At 33.2% G+C, this 20450-nt stretch overlaps 1 long non-coding RNA gene across 1 annotated transcript; it reads right to left on the bottom strand.

The window, feature by feature from the left end:
- Nucleotides 1-10252: 10252 nt before the first annotated feature.
- LOC119767207 lies at nucleotides 10253-16871 on the bottom strand. Its single transcript, XR_005277393.1, has 2 exons — nucleotides 16797-16871; nucleotides 10253-11175 (listed from the first exon to the last, which is right to left on the bottom strand). It is a non-coding gene; the product is annotated as an uncharacterized LOC119767207 (long non-coding RNA).
- Nucleotides 16872-20450: the final 3579 nt, after the last annotated feature.

Here is a 20450-nt window from a genome sequence, read left to right as displayed (position 1 = left end):
AACATTGAACTCGAAGAGTTGCGTTAGGGTGGTTCAGTGTGAAGTTTGATAAAAATTAACACGTTGCTGACAGATTCACACCTTGAACTATAGAAACCTCGCCAGTATGACACCTTTGTTAGTTGATAGTTTTATTGCCAAATGCAGATGTCTCATCAATGTTACCGTCCAATCCAAAAAAGCAATTTTGCCTAATTTATTCCATTACTCCATACAATTTTATTCATTCAAAAGTGCTATGAAAATGTTCATGATCTTTGTCTTGAGAAAAAAAATGAAAAACCCTTAATTTCGATGCTTCAAAAAATACTAAAATTCAATTTTATTTTTGATTTACAAAAATGGAATTTAAAATATTTAGATTCCTTAAATTTATATATTTTTGAAACATCAAATTTTCATATTTTTTTATTGGATTTTTTTTCAAATTGTTGATTTTTAGAGCTTTTTTTATTTTTACAATTTTGAGTTTTTTAGTTCTTGTTTTTTTTTTGTTTGAAATTTTTGAGTGTTTTTGTTGTATTTTTTTCTATTTTTTTAGTTTTTTTTTTATATTCTGAAATTTAGAATTTTATCTTCAAATGTTTCAGCAGATTTAAATTTTGAAAGTTCTGAATTATTATGTTATTGAATTTTAGAATTTTCAGAATTTTTGAAATTGTTAGATTTGTTAGTTTTTTTTATTTTGAATTTTTGGTTTGATTTTTTGAATTTTTATTTTTTTTTTTTGAGTTTTTGAATTAGGCCGTTGCAAATATTTTTTGAAGTTTATGTCCCTCGACTCTGGTCGAGGTCGAGGGGGGGGGATCAAAAAATATAAAAATTGAAATAACAAGGCATGGTCTCAACATTTGTATGAAAAAAGTGTTTTAAGGTGCATTTTACACCTGCCCAGTTGTTTTGCAATTATTAGTTTTCAAAATATCCAAGTATTGAAGAGATTTTTTTTTCGTCAAAAAAAAACTTTTTGCGGTGCTGTACATCGAAATTCCACAAAAATTGAAAATATTTTTGATCGATTCCAGACATGCCAAATATGATTTTAAACGCAGGAAAATACATTTAGAATTGTTTTCAGTTGATTAGACTTCTATTTCTTTTCAAATTTTGAAGTTTTTTGAAAACATATTTTTTTGCCCCCTGATTTTTCGCAACGATTTTGAAGGGGGGCGACATAAACTTTTCAAATATTTGCAACGGACTTATTTGAAAACTATATTTTTTTTTTATTTTGAAAATATAAAGTTTTGAATTTGGCCTCCGAGTTTTGAAATTGTTAAGATTTTTTTTAAATTGATTGATTTTTAATCTCAAAATTTTAAGATGTTGAGATGTTGATTTTTTTGGGTTTAAATATATTTTTCCAAATTTTCGTTTATTTTTTCATGATTTTTATGTTTTAGAATTTTTAGCATAAGCATAAGCATAGGTGCCCACCCGCAGTTGCTACTCCGTTATTGACCAGGACCTCCAGAAGTTACATCCACGAGCCGTGGAAGATAAGTGGGAGCTATCTTTCCTCGCTTCGCAACTTCTCAAAGGCCCCTATCATGCTGATCAATACCGGCGCCGGCCACGACCAGTGGTAGGGTCACGGGGAAGTGGATGGGAATGTTAGTCCGATACTTGAGTGATAGAGACCGCCCAATCGACTGCATCTCCGACAAAGTATCACATGAGTTTTGAGGGGTTAGTAGATGGGTATGAGGTCAGGATTCACGAGTGGCAGTGATGTGACCATGAGCATTTTGTTTATCGGTTGAAAAATTTAAATCTTAGGCAGCCGGCTGCGGAAAGATAGATAATTGATCATTTAAAAAGTTTTTTTTTTATCGAACGCGTGCCAGCCGAGCAGTAGTGCTATTGGCTGGACTTATCAGTATATTTTTATTACTTTCAATTTAGATAACGCGAGCAAATTTCAAAAATAGTAAATAAATGACGCTTTACTCTTCATAAAATCGATCGATGCCAGTTGGAATAAATTTTTACGATCATTTACGATGAAAATTATCGCGAAAAAACAGGACTGCGCGTCCCCAGAAGCACTGCACTTATGATGTCCAATAAGTTATAATAACCAATCGGCCCCATGCACACAAACAGCGACATAAAAGAAATGAAAATGAGCATGCAAAAACAAGACAGCGCGTCCGCGTGGTCAGTGCACTAATGATGCCATTATTTAATGATGCCATTATTTAATTATAATAACCACTCACCCAAGCACACAAACAGCGACACAAAAGAAATGAAAATAAGCATGCAAAAACAAGACAGCGCGTCCGCGTGGTCAGCGCACTAATCGATTTTTATGTTTTAGAATTTTTATATATTAATTTTTTATGGTTTTTGAATTTGAATTTTGTTGAACCTTTAATGTTTTTTTTTTGTTTTTCTTTTTTTATTTTTTTTGTTGCCTTCCTCACTGAGGTAAGGCTTTAAAAATTAACTTTTTATATATAAAGCTCGGACACCCACCTTCATGTACAGTCAACCCCCGGTGGTTGGTCTCTTTTTCGTTTGACTTTTTTTTTGTTTTTACCCCGTTGGCTGGTCAAAGTCAAGCTAAAAAGTGACGAACTGTCACTTTTTACAAGGCACTCACGCACACTATCAAAACAAACGTTTGGTAGGGTATGTGAACTCCGTGTAAAAGGGGTGTTAAACTAAAAAGTGACCCCGTTCTTTGACAACAGTTGGAGTCAAACCATTGGGGTTTGAGTGTATATGTTTTTGGATTTCAATTGTTGAATTTTGATTTGATTTTTTTTTTCAATTTTTCTACTATTTTTTGGTTTGAATTTTAAATTTTTAATGTTTTTGAATTTCATTTATGTTTATTTTTTTTATAATCATGAGTTCCATGGTTTTGAAATTTTCAAGCTATTTGTATTTTTTTGGTCTTTTGATTTTTTTAACTGTTTAAAATTAAAATTAGTTTTTTTTTAATTTTTTTTAATTTTTAGATGTTTTTATTTGTTGAACTTTTGAGTATTTTTTATTTTCAAGAGTTTTTTTCCTTTTCAATTTTTATTGATTTTGTGACTTTTTTGATTTTAAGTAACAAATTTAAATTTTTTGAGTTTTTAGATTTTATAGTTTTGAATTTTTGTCTTCATCACTGAGGCTTAAAAAAATGATATTTTTTTGGAAACTCGGAGAAGAAATCGAATTATACTTATCGACTCAAAGTTGAAAACTGAACAAATGTTGGTGTAACCATTTTTTCTCAGTTTTCTCAGCGCTTGCTAAACCGGTTGTAGTCATTTCGGTGGCATTTGACTTGGTTTAGGGTCCCACACATCGCTATTATTTTTTTAGAAGTTATGATAAGTAGTTTAAAAGTTATGTATAAAATTTGTGTTTTGCCTATATCCGGATATTCTAAAAGTGTTGGAAGGATAAATTTAAAAAAGAAGATGAAGATTCTAGCAACTCTGTCTGATATCATGATATTTATGTTCTTTTTTGAAGCCGCATCTCAATTATCTGTACAGGAAACTATCTTTGGATTTATCGTCCGACCTATCGATGGTAAGGTAACCCTTAAAGACCTTTCTAACGATTCCAAATGTTTGAAGATCTGGCAACCCTGCCTCAAGTTATGAGGACTTTTAAGTGACATGTTACTTTTATGAAGCCGGATCTTACTTGAACTAAGTTGGTTCCGTGTAAATAACTTGTTTTCATTTTGCTTGGATGATTCGACGCACTAAAGTTCAATTTTTGCACCGCCCTACCGTCCCAAACCATGTGTTCACTTGCCACACGACAACTACTCTCGCCATAACAGCTGTTTTTTCTTCTTCGTCGTGGTTGCTATTGTCGTCGTTGGCATATTTGAACACCACACACACTGCCAATTTAACATTCAACACTCTTATCGTGTTGAATGCTGTCAAGTGGGCGCGAAAAAGGCAAATAGAACACACACACACTCGATTTCACTCACCATTCAAAACTGGTATCACTCCCGCCAAGGTCAAACAATTCAAAAGGGTTTGAGGGCGCGCAAGGCCCCTAATTGACAAGCTGCTGGATGTGTCCGACAGCTGCCGCTGCGAAGTTCGACACCGAGAACAGGAAGCTTAAAATGTTACTCTTTGTGTTGTGTAGAATTGACACACGTGTTAAACCGGTTCTAGCAACGTGGAAATGTTTTAACTAATCGAGTGTTTTTTTTTTCTCTTTATCCTTTCCTCATTACAGGTACGTCCAAGTGTCCTGATCTGTCTCGTCAAACCTCCCCAAAACGAAGTTCACTTAATCACTGCGGTAAGACCGAGCGGAATTTTCCCCTTAACGGCCATCATCATTAGCATTACTCACTGCAAAGAGCGCATCTAGACAAACGCAGCTCACCCACCTCAATCAATCAAATTAAGTCAAACTGGCTGAAACTAGTGGCGCGTGTGTTAGGTTAGCTTTGTGTGGTACTCCTACCGATCATTATTCATGTCGCACCACCACAACTGTGTTGCAGCTGAAATCAGCTGTGTTGAGAAGTACGATTCTCACGAGAAAAAAAAACGAATAGGCAAATTGAAGAAGAAGAAGGGGGTTTGAATAATTGAATCAATTAGCACGGGCAACGTACACAAGTCAGCAAAGTCGGCAAAGAGGCCGTCAAATGATACAGGAATTGTGCTGCTGTTTTGGCTTGATTTGTGAGACACACGAATTTGAGTTGCCAGTATGTACTCCTGTTCTGCAAACATGAAGGAGGGATGTGCATTAAGAATTGAGATTTATGTTTTTTTTTTTTACATTTCTTAGCAAAGAAAATTATTTACTTTGTTGAGCTTTCAGACTATCCTGATGATTGAAAATCTAGGTATCAACTCAGAAAAAAAAAGTTGCCCCAAATCCTCATCGATTGTTGTGAAACCTTGTTCCTTGATATTAGTCCTTGATCTCAAATCCGAGGTCCATCTTTCGAGGGAAGGGAATGCCCCAAAAAAAATATTTTTCAAAAAAGAGAATTTCACCTTTTCAATATATTAAAATTTAAAAAAAATAAATTTATTAAAAAGTATTAAATCCTCTGCCAGTTTGCGTTACTCAAGTGTACAAGTCGTGAACCATTAGGGTGTAATATCAAAATCGATTTTCCAGCACAGCACTTTTTCAGTTCCTTTTGGGGTCCTAAGCAACTCCCCAAAGTTAAGGACCGATTGCTTTAGTCCTCACTTTGCGCAAAGCGATTCAATTTTCCATATAAATTTGTATGGGGAAAATAACTTTTTTGGATTTTGGTATTTATCAAATCCACGTTTCATGCTATATCAAAACCAGACTCATATTCGGATGCTCTGGAATGTCCTCTACAACTTTGCCGAAGAGAGTATGGTGCTAACTTGCTCCTGAAAGAAGATATAGCGTCCTCAAAACTCGTCTAAAACGTGATTTTCGAGCAAAAAACACGTTTTAGACGAGTTTTGAACACGTTGTATCTATTTTTAGGGGCAAGCTAGCACCATATTCTCTTCGGAAAAGTTGTAGAGGACATTTCAGAGCATCCGAATATGAGTTCGGTTTTGATATAACATGAAACGTGGATTTGATAAATATCAAATCCAAAAAAAATGGTTTTCCCCATACAAATTTATATGGAAAATTGAATCGCTTTGCGCAAAGTGAGGACTAAACCAATCGGTCCCAAACTTTGGGGAGTTGTTAAGGACCCCAGAAGGAACTAAAAAAGTGCTGTGCTCGCTAAATTTGGACAACTTTATTTTTTTCCATACAACCATATTACACCCTAGTGAACCATGTTATTTAAGGGAAAATTTAATGTACTTTTTGCAATTCCTTTCATTCTATAGTAACGAAATCGTATACTTATCATCACTGTAAATAACTGTATCAAAAAGTAATACTTTTCGACATTGCTTAACCAAGTAAACCAAACACAGGGACGCCAACCTATGCGCGGAAACAAACGTTTCACTGAAAAATCCTGTTTAAAACTGTTTTTTTTTCGGAATCGCATCAGCAGAGTCTAGAGTAACACGAGAAAAGGGCGGATAAGCATTTGACAGTTTGAAGTATTTAGCAAATTTTCAAGCTTCATGAAAGTGTTGAAAAACATCATTTTGCAACATGTTCTACACCTTTTTTGGACATTGTTACACTTTAAAAAAATTCTTGCAAAGTTACGAAAAACACGTCACTTTAAAATTAAATCAATGTTTTAAGGGTGCACACGCACAGCAACCAATGAAGTTGTTGTCTTCTTATTCCGAAATTGCCAAACTTACGGACCCAATCCTGCAAGAATCTGATTGTAAAAATAGTCAAACATTGTTGTAAATAACATTGAAAACTTTAATTTAGGGGATGAATAAAAAATCATATCGATAGTACTAGTAGTTTAGAAGATACTAAAATGTCTGTAACAGAAATCTGGGTGCAAAAGCTTTGGTTGATGTGTACCGTTAAATGAAACTTTGACCTTTCTGTTTCTGAGGAATGGAAAAAAGCCATTAAATTCCCCTTTGAATGAGATATTTAAAAAAATACAGCAAAGTAATGAAAAATAGCTAAAGTTTACAAAAGTGCGAATTTTTTTTTCTGATGGGTCATTCACCGCCAACTCACACAGCCTTTTCCCAACCCCTCTTCGATTTGCGTGAAACTTTGTCCAAAACTCAAATTTTGGCCCCTGATCACGAATCAGAATCCGATGTCCATTATTCGATATCTTGTGACGGTGGGACGGCACGACCCCTTCATTTTTGAACATTCGAAAAAATACGCATTTTTGAAAATAATTTGCAGCTTGAAATGGTGATGATTTGGAAATTTTGTGTCGCCCGACGTGATGGCTTACTCAAATACGTATTTTTTCATTGAAAAAAAATACAAACATAGTTTTAAAGCATCTGCCATTTTAAGTAGTTCAACTGTTAAAATAAAATTGGGACATGGGAAATTTAAGGTACTTTTGCAAATCTGCAATAATCCAATAATGCAATAATTTTCTCACTTACAGCAAAAATTTTCATTTTAAAATATCGTGTTTATGCAACTTAACAGGGTTTTTTTTAGGACCGTACGAATATTCTACATATTTGTTGAGCAGATAATTCAATGCTGATGTATATATAATCATAAGGGGTTTGCTTGTAACCATCAGGAGTACAGGTGTTATTGCGATTTTATGGAAACAAGTTTTGAAATAGAAGCTTTTTTTGTTACACGTAGCCTCTTATGTTTGTACATTTTTTTAATTTTCTGCTCTTTGTAGAACATTGTTACACTCTAAAAAAATCTCTGCAAAGTTACAAAAACACAATATTTGAAAATGAAAAAATATTTTTTTTATGGACAATTGTCCACGAGAGGGGCAGGGAGGTTGAGACTTCCAAAAAAGTGTTCACGTGGTTTATGGATGGACCCCAGGATTCGTGAAGGGAACTAAAATATGTAAGTTTAAAAAACTATCAGCTAAAGCTGGTACCGTAATCTGGGGTGAATCGGGACTACAGTCTGAATAGGGACAGCAATTTTAAGAGCTCTTAAAGCTTTTAAATTTGGAAATGGATGTACACATTTTGTTGGCCTAAATCTGCTCTAACCGAAACCAACCAGAAAAATCAAAATATTGTGCTCGAACATGGTTAAAACTGCTGTCCCAATTCGCCCCATGTGTCCCGATTGACCTTAGTTTACGGTACACATATTTTTTTAAGTTTTTACACAATGAGTTTGTTTGCGCACGCATTATGTTCAGATTGTAGATTTGTATCAGTTCAGTCAGATCTAGTACTACAGAATAATTCTAAGCATCTCCAAATGAGTTCTTGGCATTGTTATAGAATTTCCCGCTAGAACTACCAGCTTTGGTCACAAGAATCTTCTCGAGAAGTGGCCATTGCTCCGCGAGACACAGTACAGAACAGTTCAGACAGAATAGAACCGTCCTGTTTTGAAATACAGCTCAAGATGTAGAAAGTTACAGTTTTCTCGTCTAATTACCGTCCAGTACAGTTCAATAAACCGACAGAAACCAAGAGCAATAAAGTTTTGATTATAATTTACTGTGCACCAGCTAACCCGCGAGTTTCAGTTCTGTCCAGATCCGATTATGCCACGAACCAAGCACCAGACGCTCTTATGTGCGTTAACAGAGTTATTTTGGATGAGCTTGTAAAGCAATCGTTTTTTATAAAGCAATTGAAAAAAAAGTTATGCTTAATAAAAGTTGATCAAAATCCCTAACTTTAAAATATAATAAAAACCAGCGAAAAAATAAAGAACCTTGATTTTGAAAACATTTTAAAAAATTTCACCGAGCATGTTTTTTATTCCTACAAAAAAAAAGTGTTCTTTCTAAAATTTATTATTTAGGGGAACAGTATCTAATTCCAGCGTGCCTCTATTGTTGTCATATCAGCACTTTGACATTCAATTACAGCTCTCTAAAGCGTTTTCAACTGAATTCGAGTGATAAATAGCTTAATAAAATGTGAGCAAGCAAGTTTCTATCAACAGTTTTGCAAAATTAGTTAGCTGAAACTTTTTTGGTGCCTTCGGTATGCCCAAAGAAGCCATTTTGCTTCATTAGTTTGTTCATATAATTTTCCATACAAATTTGTCAGCTGTCCATACAAAAATGATATGTGAAAATTCAAAAATCTGTATCTTTTGAAGGAATTTTTTGATCGATTTGGTGTCTTTTAATTGGTGATTTTAATTTTTTGAAAATATTTTTTTCGAAAATATCCGAAAATTTTACGAATGTTTCATGTTTTTACATTGTAAATCGGACCTATAGTTGCTGAGATATCGACATTCGAAAATGGTTGGTTGTTTGGGTGAGACTTAGAAAACATCATTTTTTCTGTTTTTAACCTTTGCATGGCAATATCTCAGCAAATATGGGTCGTATCAACAAAGTTCAATAAAGCAAAATATAGAGAATTTTCTCAGCTTTTCAAAATTATTTTTTTCAATGGTGGGCAAACATGGGCACTAATTAAAAAAAAAATGAAAAACTGCGACTATTTTCAAAAAAGTTACCTAAAAATGGTTATAACTTGAAAACAGTGCACTTTATCAAAATTTCACTAAAGTACTTTTTGATTGCAAATTTGATTTTACATCGAAAAATGAAGTTTAAAAATTTTTGCAACCGATATTCGATTTTTTGAAAAAATCTGTATTGATTCAAAAAATCATAACTCGGTCAAAGATTTTTTGCCCATTCTGGTGTGTAAGCTTGTGTAAGCCTAGTCTCTAATATCATTGGGATTTCTTTCATTTTTATTCCTTTAGCACAGAACGACACCATTTTCACTTTAACTCCAAAAATATGTATTCTTAGATTTTGCTTAATTTTATTTTAACATTTTTCACTATGCCCCGTGGCATTTTGGTTGAATCTGTGCATCGTAGCACTTACATAATCAACTCCAACTCCCAACTGCAACTCTCAACTCCCACTCTTAACTCTTTCCTCATTTTAACTCCCCTGATTCTAAATCTAACTTAGGCTTTTATACTCTGAAGCGTTTTTAGTCAAGACGCATGCGCAATATTCATCTCTACGGGAGTAGCTCAGCCACGTGCGTTTTGACTACACCGCGTTGATCTTGAAATCTTTCTGCTCGAAAATTCTCAGCAGGGATCCTGGCAGAGTTCATGACCCTTCTGTTTTTGCTTTGTGCTTTTCCTTCCATCCTCCTACTGTGTTTATTTATATCTTAACCTACGTGCTCCTAGAAATATAACACTTGACTCGTGTCAACATGTGTTAATGAGTGCATCTGAAGATGTTGCACTTCGTCTGATTGTAAAGACCAATGTACTTCTGACAAATTCTTCCCTGTTGGTCGAACTAAAAATCTAAATTTATATTCTGATTAACTGAGGGTCGCTACATACCCTTACACTACCCAGCTAGATGTTTGTCTGCTAAGATAATCATCTACTGTAAGCCTACGCTGGTTCTTGATAAACGTTGATTTTTGGAAAAAATGTTTTTGTATATCTGAGTACTAAATATAATTGTTGTTCACGTTCTGTTGTCTCCTCTGCGTTGATATAATTGATAAAATAGCTGGCTTGATAATTCGTCGATGTTGTTCTTCACTTGACTTTTGGTTTGAAACTTGAAAACATTCAATAAACCACATAGATTGAGACATTTGACTTTGTTGATTTGACTATAGTGGATCAATTCTGCCAAACATTATTTGATACATTTTCCTTCTTGTCCTTTCCTTGATGCTTTTTTCTTATTGCATAGAGATCTGCGTTAGTCCTTCTTTGTGTTCTGCAGTCGATAAAATTTTCGTGGACCTCAATCGAAACTTTTCATTCCATTCCATAAGATCTGATTGTAGTGTACAGATCATGTTTCATCATTTTGCCATACTTGTTCCTTTCCATTAGATCCGAGAATTGTATTTGGATGTCTTGCCTTAATTGTCAGTTTTGATATATATTTTTCCGGTTGAGAAGTTTTTGCTTCTGACTGAACAAACAGAAACTATTCCATGTAATATAATTTAGCATCATAACCATTCTTTGCCTTGTATCTCCATCATTGTTATGTTCCACCATTTTTTTATACAACTCATCTCCTGTCTCAATTTTCTGCAATTTATGAATGCAATACTTCCAATAATTCGTTGATGCCAAATGTGTTGTCCGAAATGTTGTAGTTGTATTGCTGCTATCCGCTGTATCCGAATGTTAACGTTTGATGATATTTGTGTTCGTGTAGGTGAGATTTTACATATTTGTGTAGTGTCGTGTTACAGATTTTTTTTTTAATAATTTCCTAAGTGACTATCAATTTAACAATTCTTTGTTTAAAGTTGATATTAATCATTGTAGCAAAGTATATTATAATTATAATTTCCTAAGCCTATCCTGCATCTACTGCTCATTGTTTTTGTTTTTTTAGTTTAAAATTTAATCGGATGCCTTTCTTTTACTCTAATAATTTTAAATCTACACTGGCATTGGCTAAAAAGTTTTTCAAAATATTAGTTTTTTATACTTACTCCGCTTACTCTCACGTTTTTTACTTCAGTTCATCGATAATATTTGTGTTTAAGGTGCGTTGTAAAGATTTTGTTTGCAAAATCCTCTTCCCCTCTCTTTTTCCAGGTAGAATTAGGCTTGTTTGAATAAGGACCTAAATTTTTTCCTAAAATGAAACTAAATACATACTTTATCATGTGATGTGGGATAATCTATTTGTGTTTTCTCGACCCACACTGCATTTTATTTTTCACACACAAACACATGTATTCTGGGCTGCAGTCCCTTGTCCAATCACGCATCAAAACATCATTTATCCATCTCAATTATACTGTGATATCATTTATTGTACTGATCAGTAGAGTGCACTCTTTTACTTAATAATCCCATTAAATATAATTATTGACGTCTTTAAACATATGTTATAATTATGTACCACGTGGATTTAATTTCAGTTCATGTTTTTTTACCTTGATAATCTTTCTTTTCTGCACGTTGTAATTTATAATCTATATTCATCTTTTACCTTCCCAATATCTTAGTCATTTGTTTATAATAAAATGCTTGTTCATAAATAAAATCCTCGTTAATCATTGAATTTTCGCAATCTATTATTGTGAATCTTTTCCAACTTGTTTCCATTCTTAATTACTGTAGTTTGTTCACTTGGTAAATCAACAACTTCATATGGACCTCGCCATAAACTTTGTAACTTCTTTCCTACACCTGTGGGAATGGTTTCTACAATAACCAAATCCCCCCACCAAGGTTGCCATTCTTTTGCATCTTTGTCGTAAATTTCCTTTCTTTTATGTTTTGAAGCAATTACGTTTTCTACAGCTTTGTCGTGGACATTTTTAAAATTTGCTTTCATTTCCTTTATGTAATCATCGTAATTTAACTCTCTGTCAGTAATGTTATAAACTGTATTTGGAATTCTCGCTAATCTTCCGTACAATAATTCAAATGGTGTAAATCCAGTAGACGAATTAATTGTTGTATTATACTGGAAAGTGAAAAATGGAATTAATTGATCCCATGTTTGCGGATTTCCAACAATAAAGTTTCGCAAATAGATTTTCAGTTCTCTATTTGATCGTTCTACTAAATTTGCTTGTGGATGATATGCACTTGTATTTATTTTCTTTATTTTCAAAATTTTGCATACATTTTTCAGTAAATTACTCATAAAATTTGTTCCTTGATCGGTAACTACCTCTAGTGGAGCACCATAGCGACAAATAAAATGTTCCACGAATGCTTTAGCGACAGTTGAGCTTTCCTGATCAGGCAATACAGCAACTGTTAAAAATCTTGTTAGATCATCTTGAATCACTAAACCATAACGATTATTGTCGTCAGATGGGGTTAATATTACAATATCCATGAATACTTTTGGAAGGGTTCCGTTGAAGTCGTTGTTATCTTCATAGGAATCTTATTCTTGGGCCAAATCTTGTTCTTTTGGCACAGTTCACATTGTCTTACATAGTTTTCAATATCTCTACGCATGTTTTCCCATGTGAAAAGTGGACTTATACGTTGAAGCATTCTTTTACCTCCCACATGACCTCCAAGGGGAGCATCATGAAATTCTTTCAAAACCGTTTCTCTGTCTTCTACTTTTACAAACATTCTGTCTTCATTAGATGCATATAGTGTAAACATTTTATCAAATTTTCCTGCCATAAATCTTAGAATATTGACATCGGGAAGTTGCTGTAAATTTCTAAATGAAATAATTTGAATATTATTAGCTGATTTGGCAAAATCAGGACATTTAACAAAACTTTCTAACAAACCCTCAAATAATTCTTCTCTATTAGTAATTGAACGTTTTGATCCATTCAAAATAAAACCCCACAATTTGTTATCTGGAAATGAAAAAATTCTTCCATTTATATTGTCCTTCATACCATGTGGTAGATCCACCAATTCACTTAGCTCTTTGAACGCTGTCTTACTATTAATGATGACAAAATTAGCATCTGTATTATTCACATTGATCATTGTTTTTGTAAATTTAAGTAAACTAAAATTAATTTCTTCTTTGTTTTGAGCATCGAAAAAGTCATCCAATGTAAACTTTTTCCATGAATCATCATCCTTTTTGTCCATAATATCGATAGCCTGTAAGGAATCAATAGTTATGTCTAAATCATCATCATTGTCTGAAAGATTATCAGTAGTATAATTTGAATTCTGTTGTAATAAAGATTGATTATTTCGAACAGGTTTTGAGTTATCAATTAAATTTGAATTTTGACGTGTTTGTTGTCTAGTAACAACAGCAATTAAATTATTATCTGAACTTTCCGAAACATTTTCAATGTTTGCATTTGAATTTTCTTCGTGCTTGATACGAGAAAGAAAATCAGCAACAACATTCTCTTTTCCCTGTTTATATCGGATATCACATCCAATACCTTGAATTTTTAATCTTAATTTGGAAAGAGTCGGTGAGGTCTCTTTTAGTTTCCAAATTGCAATCAGCGGCCTATGATCAGTATAAACAATAAACTGTTGGTTAAAAATATAATGTTTAAAATATTCAACTGCCCAAACTATAGCGAGTAATTCTTTTTCAATAACGTGATACTTCTTTTCAGAAACACTTAATGCTCTACTAGCATAAGCGATTGGGTTATCATTTGTTTTAGCATTTGATAACACGGCTCCAACAGCATAATCACTAGCATCTGTTGTAATGACAAAGGTATCCTTATAATTCGGACGTACTAAAATTGGTTCTGAAATTAAGCAGTGTTTCAAATCATGGAACGCTTTTTTCACACTCTTTAGTCCATTTAAATTTTACATCCTTTTTCAATAAATTATTCAAATGTTTGCGTTTATCTGCCATATTCGGAATAAACTTGCCGTAAAAATTGATTGTTCCCAGAAATGAACGAACATCCTTAACATTTTGAGGACGTTTTAATTCTTTGATTGTTTTGATGTTATCATCTGTAGGCATAATTCCATGCTTATCAATCGTATGACCCAGGTAATTAATCTGTGTCTTCAGAATGGTACATTTTGATGTTTCTACCTTCAAATTATTTTGGTATAATGCTTCTAAAATCTTGAATAAGTTTTCATTATGTTCTTCAATAGTTTTTCCAAATACAATAATATCATCGAGATAAACAAATGCTTTAATTGGTTGAATCGAGTACAAAATAATATTCATTAATTTTTGAAATGTTGCTGGGCTATTTCTAAGACCCATAGGCATTCTTAAAAATTCATAATGTCCTTTGAAGTTGAAAATGCAGTTTTAGCTGCATCTTTGGGGTTTATAGGTATCTGATAAAAACCTGACTTTAAATCAATTGACGAAAAGTATTGTGCATCGCCAATGTTATCCAAAATTTCATTAATTAATGGAATCGGGAAAACAAATGGTTTTGTTATCATGTTTAGTGATCTAAAATCTACAACAATTCTATATTTCTGTTTGCCGTCAGCTCCAACCTTTTAGGTATACATAAAACAGGAGCATTCCACGGGCTTTTACTAGGTTTAATAATACCCAGTTTGAGCATTTCATCAATTTGCTCATCAATGTGCACTTTTGTTGTCTCAGGCATCCTATATTGCCTCTTATTAATGGGAATATTCGTTGTGGTTTCTATTTCATGAATTGCTGCATCCGTAAAAGTCAATTCATCTCCTTCAATAAAAATAATTTGCTAAATTTTTCAATCATAGAAACAATTTCATCAAAATTATGTTTATTCAAATGTTCTAGATTTACTAAATCAATTATTTTCTGAATTCTTTCCCTACCTTTAATGCTTTTAAATTTTTGAATTCCGTTACATCACCATCTTTATCAATGTCTAAATTTAATTCTGTTGGCATACAAGGTTGATCATCTAATTTATTTTCAAATCCATCACTTGTTTCATCAGAGTGTACAATATTTTCGCAAAACGCAACATTATTTAGTATTTCTCCTTCATACTTGACTTCTTGGTCTTTTTGAAAACCACTGGCATCATTTTGATAGTTAGTAACGCTTGATTCATTATTTTCAAAATTATTTTTCTTATAGATTTGATTTGATTCAACATTATTCGATTTAAAATATATTTTTGGCTTTTGTAATACAATGAATTTAAAGTTTTTATCGATGAAGAGAGTGTGCTTCTTTAAAAATTCTGCTCCAATTATACCAGGCACAGACAAATTCTTCATAACATAGAATTTTGTGTTATAAATTGTTTTACCGATTAATAAATCAATAACCACCGATCCTATCGTTTCAGCTAATGTATTACCAATGCCAGTTAAAGTAATTTTGTCCTTAAAATTAACATGAGTGTAACCTATTTGATTCAAAATATTACTACTTATTACATTGACACTAGCACCTGTATCAAGTAAATAGTAAATAGAATGAAATGGATTTTGTTTAGATGAAATTCTTAATCTAAATTGAAGATAAGGAGTTAAAATTATTCTTAGTACTTCATGGGGAGGATTGTAGAATTCTCTCTGAGAAGTCAAATTAAAATTATTACGAAAAATATTGTTTCGTTTTCTATAATACCTAGGAGCAAGATAATTGTAGCGTCTGTTATATAGATTCGCATTTTGTCGGGTGTTTCGGACGCCAAAATGATCGAAAACCCCATCATTCAGTTTTTTCGCTGTGTATAAAATTGTTTAAAATTATTCCTGAATCGGTTTTGATAATATCTTTTGTTTGAGTAGTTATATTGATTTCGATAGTTATACAATCGATTTTGATGGGTTGAAAAGTTACGATTATCATTCACGTCTTGCTTTTGATTTGAATATTCATTTTTAATGTTTTGTGAATTTATTCTTTGTTTGTCCTTGTACAAATTTTCAAATTCCTCATTACTTATACTTTTTTCTTCTAGAATACTCAAAAAATCTCTAAAGTTTTGTATTGTTAAATTTCTTGCACTTTGTTGCAAATAATTATTCTTTAGTCCCGCAATAAAATGAATTCTTAGATTTTCCATTGCAAAGCTATCAACATTTTTATCGATTTCTAAATCGAATAAAATTTCTAGTGCCCTGTTCTTGTATGCTTTAAAAGTTTCATGTTCGTACTGCGAAAGAGTATCGATCCGTTTGAAAATATTTAAAGGAGACTTTTTATCACCAAACTCATGTAACAAATTCTTTTCAATTTCTTCCCAAGTAAGTTTTAAAATAGTTTTAGTAAATGGTTTAGCTTTACCTTTTAATTTCAGTTGTATTACATTAATCAATGGTGTAAGAGAAACGCCTTTTGGAATTTTATTGTAAAAATAATTAATTTGATCAAGGAAAGAATTTAAATCTTCTGATTTACCATAAAAATCTGGAATACACTTAAGCGCAGAATCCATTGGAAACTCGGTATCCTCCATCACATTCAATTTTAAATCTATCAAACGCTCTTCTTGATTTAGTTTACTTGCAAAACATTCAAGAGTTAACTGAAATGATTTGACAGTTTCATTAAAATTGTTCACAATCTTGTCATATTCTTTGGGAATTGAAATCTCTCGTAACTCAATCAATTTATCTTTGTAAGAATTGACTGTCACTTTTGCTTCTTTCATTTTTAAAACAATGTCTTCCTGTTCATTAGGAAAATTATTGGAAAGAAAATTCATTTCCTTAGCAAAATAATCATCTAGTTTCTTTAAATTATCCATATTGAAAGAATTTAACAATTTCCCTTTTCAAAATAACATTTAATAAAAAAATGCCCATGAACAAAATTATCCACTTCAATTTAATTACAAAAATAGTAAAATATTACAACTTACCCATTTTTCTTTGCTGGTTTTCTGAATGTTCTCCATGGCTGGCGGTTCGATGAAAAATATTTCGATAATCGTGATCCTAAAGCTTCAATCGTCACAAAACTGAAGTTGATTTCCATGGTTTTGGCTGATGGTTTGTCACATTTTTTTAATCATCATGGCTGGCGTTTGAACTGCCATCTTCACTCGTCACTAAATGTTTGCTTTGGCATTGGCTAGCGGTTCGACACTGGTTTTTTCACTTGTCCGAAAAAAACGTTCCTGTTTCAAATTGAAACTTTTACGCTGTCACCACATGTGTAAGCTTGTGTAAGCCTAGTCTCTAATATCATTGGGATTTCTTTCATTTTTATTCCTTTAGCACAGAACGACACCATTTTCACTTTAACTCCAAAAATATGTATTCTTAGATTTTGCTTAATTTTATTTTAACATTTTTCACTATGCCCCGTGGCATTTTGGTTGAATCTGTGCATCGTAGCACTTACATAATCAACTCCAACTCCCAACTGCAACTCTCAACTCCCACTCTTAACTCTTTCCTCATTTTAACTCCCTGATTCTAAATCTAACTTAGGCTTTTATACTCTGAAGCGTTTTTAGTCAAGACGCATGCGCAATATTCATCTCTACGGGAGTAGCTCAGCCACGTGCGTTTTGACTACACCGCGTTGATCTTGAAATCTTTCTGCTCGAAAATTCTCAGCATGGATCCTGGCAGAGTTCATGACCCTTCTGTTTTTGCTTTGTGCTTTTCCTTCCATCCTCCTACTGTGTTTATTTATATCTTAACCTACGTGCTCCTAGAAATATAACACTTGACTCGTGTCAACATGTGTTAATGAGTGCATCTGAAGATGTTGCACTTCGTCTGATTGTAAAGACCAATGTACTTCTGACAAATTCTTCCCTGTTGGTCGAACTAAAAATCTAAATTTATATTCTGATTAACTGAGGGTCGCTACACTGGAAATTTCTGAAAAGTTGGCATTTAATGTCCTCTTAAACATATAAAAAAATTAAAAAAAATAAAAATAGTGTTTTTTTGAAAATCACGTTTTAGTGACAAAAAGTTAAATAAAAAATCACTTTTTTTTACCGTGTATTATTTTTTTACAGTGTAGTCCATATCCATACCTACAACTTTGCTGAAGACATCAAATCGATCAAAAAATTCCTTCAAAAGATACGGATTTTTTAATTTTCATACATCATTTTTGTATGGACAGCTGCCAAATTTGTATGGAAAATTGTATGGACAAACTAATGATGCAAAAAGGCCTTTTTGGGCATACCGAAGGCACCAAAAAAGTTTCAGCGAAATTAAAAAATCAAATGACTGAAATCGCAGAGAATTGCTCAACTGAATTTCAGTGATAATTAACAAAGTAAAATGTGAGCAAGCAAGTTTCTATCAACAGTTTTGCAAAATTAGTTATTTAAATACTGCCCACCATTGAAAAAACGGCTAATATCCACTTTTGGCAAAAACGAGATATCAGCACCAGGCGGTAGAGGATGTTCCAACACATCTCCTGGAACTTGAATTTCACTGAAATAGTGTTTAGACTCGGCTGCCGATGCGAAAAACCAAACGGCTAATATGCCACTCTTATGGGAAATTGCCTTGACGGAGATTTTGTGACAAACACTAAAACGCGTTTTTCTCGGAATACTTGATTTGGCATAATAGCCGAATTTTCAATTATGGGCAGAATAATGAAAACTACTTTCTATATTTTTTGTTGTTGTAATTATACAGCAATTCCCCACGAAAACAGCATGGAAAAAAACAAAAGTCCTCGGATCGGGCTCAAAATTTTTCTGGGGGTTCCCTGGCCGAAATAATTAGACCCGTATTTTTTTGTTTGGCCATTAGGGTGACCTACGCCGTGTTAGGGTGGTCTGAAAAATGGCCATTTTCGTCGATTTTCGCAAAAACCACTTTTTTCGAAAAATCATAACTCCTCGCCATTTTAACCGATTTCAATTGTCTTATACGCAAATGAAAGGTGATAAGTTGGGCTTTCATATAAAAATAGTAAGAAGTTTCAAAAATCTAGTCTAACATATGAAAAGGGCTTATGAAACTTTAAAATGGCGTTTTGACTGTGTCTGGACCAAAGAGCCTATGTCTGGAAATATTTTTATCGGATTCCCCGGACATTTTTACATAACATACTACAAAATGGGAGGAGTTCATTAACAGGATTCCGAGATATGATTTTTTGAAAATAAAATCCATGTTTTTTGACGCACCGCTCGCAAAAACCGGAGAATGACGAAATTGGCAAAAAATCAACATTTTTCACTAAAACTGCGATAACTTCAAAATTTCAGCGATGACCTATAGATGTTTGGGTGCCAAAATTTTCGTAATTAAGAGACGCAACTTTTGGTACCCAGACATGTATAGGTCATCGCTGAAATTTTGAAGTTATCGCAGTTTTAGTGAAAAATGTTGATTTTTTGCCAATTTCGTCATTCTCCGGTTTTTGCGCGCGGTGCGTCAAAAAACATGGATTTTATTTTCAAAAAATCATATCTCGGAATCCTGTTAATGAACTCCCCCCATTTTTTAGTATGTTGTGTAAAAATGTCTGGGGAATCTGATAAAAATATTTCCAGACATAGGATCTTTGGTCCAGACACCGTCAAAACGGCATTTTAAAGTTTCATACGCTCTTTTCATATGTTAGGCTAGATTTTGAAACTTCTTACTATTTTTATTTGAAAGCCCAACTTATCATCTTTCATTTGCGTATAAGACAATTGAAATCGGTTAAAATGGCGAGGAGTTATGATTTTTCGAAAAAAGTGGTTCGACGAAAATGACCCTTTTCAGATCACCCTAACACGGCGTAGATCACCCTAATGGCCAAACAAAAAAATACGGGTCTAATTATTTCGGCCAGCGAACCCCCAGAAAAATGTTTAGCCCGATCCGAGGACTTTTGTTTTTTTTTTCATGCTGTTTTCGTGGGGAATTGCTGTATAATGAGTTCTCTTGGATCTTTTTATTGAAATTTATTTTTTCCAACCTCTCTATTTCTCTATTTCGAAGAAATTTATTATATTTTTATTAATTTAAGATGAAAGGCTCCACATAAAATAAAAGAGACTCTACCTCTTTCCTAGATGGATAACACCAGCGTCTCTTCTTGACAAGAAGCAGCACTGAGCAATAAGCCTTTCGGTCGATGAAAGAGAATCCTGTGTAATTGCACATTGCTTCTCTTTTATTACCATCGTTATCTCGCAGGACGGGGATTACAACATCTTCTGGTTTTCTTTTTGCATGTGACATGATGCCCTCTCCCATAGAGCCTGCCGAAGAAAAAAATCAGGAACAGCTTTGAGATGCTACTAAGAGTAATGTACATCTTGATGAGGGATAGACCCACCAAATTATAGCTACGTATAGATTCTAAGTATAGCTTTTATTCTGTTTATTTATGGTTATATCGTATAACATGTATGATTTCTCTGAGAATAGTTTTAAACGTAAAACTGGCATTCGCACATTTACAACTTATAGAGCTTTATGACGTTTCGCGTACGCACAAAATTTAACCTCACTTTTTTTCGTGTTCGTACACGCAATACATACGCACGTAGATAGCTCGTCTTGGATAGCAGCAAGTAACTTTGATCGTA

This window comes from Culex quinquefasciatus, chromosome 2, assembly GCF_015732765.1.
Source record: "Culex quinquefasciatus strain JHB chromosome 2, VPISU_Cqui_1.0_pri_paternal, whole genome shotgun sequence".
In the NCBI taxonomy this organism is placed as follows: Eukaryota; Metazoa; Arthropoda; class Insecta; order Diptera; family Culicidae; genus Culex; species Culex quinquefasciatus.
Note: the sequence above shows the minus strand (reverse complement) of the source record. Positions and strands in the feature narration are given on the sequence as shown.